Source organism: Bison bison, unplaced genomic scaffold (assembly GCF_000754665.1).
Source record: "Bison bison bison isolate TAMUID 2011002044 unplaced genomic scaffold, Bison_UMD1.0 scf7180017864473, whole genome shotgun sequence".
In the NCBI taxonomy this organism is placed as follows: Eukaryota; Metazoa; Chordata; class Mammalia; order Artiodactyla; family Bovidae; genus Bison; species Bison bison.
The window spans coordinates 12,337,558-12,341,887 of NW_011495034.1; positions in this window are offsets into that span (position 1 = coordinate 12,337,558).

Consider the following 4,330-nt stretch of genomic DNA (forward strand, 5'->3'; position numbering starts at 1 on the left):
AAGAGACTCTCAAGAGTCTTCTCCAACACCACAGTTCAAAAGCATCAATTCTTTGGTGCTCAGCTTTCTTTATAGTCCAACTCTCACATCCATACATGACTACTGGAAAAACTATAGCTCTGACTAGACAGACCTTTGTCGGCAATGTAATGTCTCTGCTTTTAATATGGTGTCTAGGTTGGTCATAACTTTTCTTCCAAGGAGCAAGTGTCTTTTAATTTCATGGCTTCATCACCATCTGCAGTGATTTGGGCCCCCCCCCCCCAAATAAAGTCTGTAGCTGTTTCCACTGTTTCCCCATCTGTTTGCCATGAAGTGATGGGACCAGCTTGCTTACCACCAGAATCTTAGTTTCCATGTGTCACCACACAATGGAACCCCTCTGGTAGCCACTAACCTGTTCTCTGTATGTATGTTTCTATTTTCATTTAAAAACAATGGTTAGATGCCACAAAATAGGTGGCAATGCTTTGACCATACGTGAGTTGTCAGGTCCAACGGCTTCTTCCATCCTTGTCAGTGGGAGTGCTAACCTTCTTGCCTTTCCCATGACACTCCACCTACTTTATATGAGCCATTCTGAGCTGCTTTCATTCACCCAAATGTGTCACACGTTTTTGTGGTTTTTTTTTTTTTTTTAACCTGTGAGCTTTCAAGCTGACTCCTGCATCTGGAACATTCAACCACACCACCCACCCCATTCCTGCTTCTCCTTCACTTTCACCCCACCCCCCTGAGCTTAGGTGCCCCCGCTCTGGCTCACACCCTCCGCTCCCTCTCCTTCCCTCTCAGAACGCTTAGCAACCCTCAGTGTTGATGTTGTTTACATTTCTTAAACTCCCCAGGAATGTAAACTCTGGGAGGCTAGAGAAAACATGAAGTTACAGAAAGGGCTCTGGCTAGCTTAAAGAAAAGGGAGAATTTATTGGATGGTTTCTGGGTTATCTCCTGGGATCTGAACTGGAATTGAACAACCAAGAACATGGGAAGAGAAGGGCCCAATGAGCTCTGGTGGTGACCTCAGCAGGAAGTGTTTGCAGACCCACTTGCTTGACTGATCCCTAGGAATTAAGTGTATCTTTTCCAAATTTCACAGAGAAGGCAATGGCACCCCACTCCAGTACTCTTGCCTGGAAAATCCCATGGGCGGAGGAGCCTGGTAGGCAGCAGTCCATGGGGTCGCTAAGAGTCAGACACGACTGAGCGACTTGACTTTCACTTTTCACTTTCATGCATTGGAGAAGGAAATGGCAACCCACTCCAGTGTTCTTGCCTGGAGAATCCCAGGGACGGGGGAGCCTGGTGGTCTGCCGTCTATGGGGTCACACAGAGTTGGACATGACTGAAGTGACTTAGCAGCAGTTTCCAAATTTCAAAGGTTAGAAAGAGGATCTGAGTTCAGCTTGGGTAAGGTGATCACCCTTGATAAGTCAGCTATGGTCAGTGGATGTAGTTACATAATACAGACATGGTCATGGAGGACCATTCCCAATGTAGGGATGTCAAACTGGGCCAGTCACCCCCAAGCATCATCTACCACTGGGAATATGCCCAACACGCCCTTTATTCCTGATGCCAGGCTTGCTGTCTCCAACTTCTTCCCCCGTTGCAGTGGGACTATTATAATTTAAGTTATCATCCCTTGGCTTCAAACCCACTGGTACTCTGTTTAGCAACACTGGGGCAGGGTCTCTGTGAACTGTATTTCTGCCCTGCTAGGTGGATCCCTGCCAGGCTCCGGCACCAGGGGCCTTAGGAGAAGCCTGTAAGACTGGAGGTGGGAGAAGAGCAGCTTCCTGTTTTTATTGGTGTGATTCGCCCACCTCGCCTCTTTACCCAGCTGTGCCGGTTCATTCCTGCAGCAGCATTTGAATTCAGCTTGCAGTCTTTACAATACTTACAGAATTACTTTCATCGAGTCCACTGATACCAGCACCAGCCAAGCAACGCCCCCTCAGAAGGTGGGATCCCAGTCACATGGGTCTTCCCTGAGCATAGAGACACTGACACTAGCTGAGCAGTACTCTTCCTCAATGTTTGGGGGTCCAAATACCACAGCACCCCCTGCCCCACAAAGCTCAGAGATGCCAATACCAGCTGAGTGGCACTCTCTCTTCAAGGGTCTGAGATTCAGCTTCAAGGGGCTTCTTCTGCATCTTAGCAACTTCTTCTCCCTGTATCTCCAACCCCTAGGGGTAGCAGCTGCCTTCTATAGTTCCCACTCCTGTGATAATGTACTAGTCTCTTCTTGCCTTTTCATTTATTTAGCTAATAACTCTTTACGTTAAACTCTATTAAAATAACTGATATAATTTGTTTTCTGTCTGGAACTTGACTGAAGATATATGGGATGATTTTCCTAGAATAGAAATCTGATCAGATTTCCGTTTTGCTTAAAATGCTTCAGTGATTAAACCAATCCTTGCACTATTCATAACAGCCGAAAAATGGAGAAAACCCAAATGTCCATTGGCAGACAAACTCCACAAACTAAATGTGGTATATCCATCCATACTGGGACGTTGTTCAGCCTTAAAAAGGAATGAAATTCTGATACAAGCTACACCTTGGATAAACTTGGAAAACATTAAGCACATGAAATAGTCCAGACACATAAGGACCCATATTGTATGGTTCCACTTATATGAGATACTTACACTAGGCAAATTCATGGAAATTAAGTAAAATGGAAGTTATGAGGGGCTGGGAGGCTAGGGGGCTGGGGGAAGGGGGAGTTATTCTTTATCAGGCACAATGTTTCTGTTTGGGATGGTGGAAAAATCATCAATTTTGGAATCAATTCTGAAAATTGAGAGTGGTGATGGCTGCCCAACATGGTGAATGTACTTCATGCCAAGGACTTGTGCACTTAAAATGGTTAAAATAGCAAATCTTAAGTATATTTTGCTACAATGAAAAAGTTACCAAAAGCAAATGCTTTAGGGGCTCTCACTGAGGAAATTGGTTCAGTGAAGGGAAAGATGTGGAGGTGTGCTTTGGGCTTTTCCTGGACAACCTTGGGCTGTGGTACTGCCCTGGCTTATGCATCTGCCATCGCGTAATCGGCGGGATCCCCTCGTCCATCCTGGGAGCACCTGTCACAGTGGGATGTGATCTCCTGCTGCCGTATGCAGCATTCTCGGCCTGCCTGCGTTCCTCTCTCCATTTGAGCAGTGCTTTTAGAGTCCCCTAAGATGGTCTGTGTGTGAGGGCTTCCCACCAGGCAGTGTATTTACTGCAGTTGTTTCTCTTTTGGCCTCGACTGGACTTTCACATGGACATTCTTATCAACTCACTTTGTTTTTTGTCCTTTGAAGTATTAGTTTCATTTTGTCTTTACTGTTTTTTTAATGATAAAACATTTATAGGAGACTTGGAAAATACAGATCACTGTTACATGTAGTTTCACTGGATATTACAATTATTTTTTAAATAGCTCAATTAAGATTTTCAGTTGGTATTTCAATCTCAAACTCTCAAAAATTAATAGAATGAATATACAGAGAAGTAGAAGGATATAGCAGATCTGAAAAGCACTAGGAATACCTTTAGATCATGAAAGTTTTGCACCTTGTTTCATGTCCCTGGAAATGTTCCAGTGTCTCCTAGTTTATAGTCTATGAGAACTTGAATAGAATTTGTATCCTACTGTTGGGTGAAAATTGTATATATCTGAATTATGTTGAACTGGATCAACTCAATTTTTGATTCAAGATGACCATCTATTTAGCGTTTCTTTTTTGTCATGGTGCTGAAACCCTGTTAGTACTTTCAGAAAACTCCTCTCTGTTCTATGAAGAAGCAGGAGACACAAGAACAATGCAAGCGAACTATCTCTGACATAGTGTTTTGTTTGCCTTATAAAAGTTCATTTTAACAAAGAAGTTTTGGGATCGTAGATTTTCCTAACATTCTCAACTGACAGGAGGTAGTGGGGTGATAATAGATAAGTTTCAGGTCCAGAAGATTTTCCCCACCACTATCAATTCTCTTTTTAATGTCCTATTTCAGTGAAGGAAGTTTCAGGGGTACTAATAACATATGCTTTCTCTCTTTCTCTGTCAAGGAATGAGTACAATTTAGATATTCTGCCTAAGAGTAAAATAATACCAACAAATGTGAAATTGGCCTGATACTTTCATTTTCTTGCCAAAGCATATCAAGATCTGTGAGCTAGCAGTCAGAGTCTGTGAATCTAGCTAATCTAATCTTCTTCGAAGCTCTTTCTAATCTCTCTTTCCCCAGCTCCTTGAAGGCCCATTTCCCCTGCTAAATTCAATATTAGGTTAATTGAATTGGCTGTGTAATATTCAACTGACATTATCCCCAT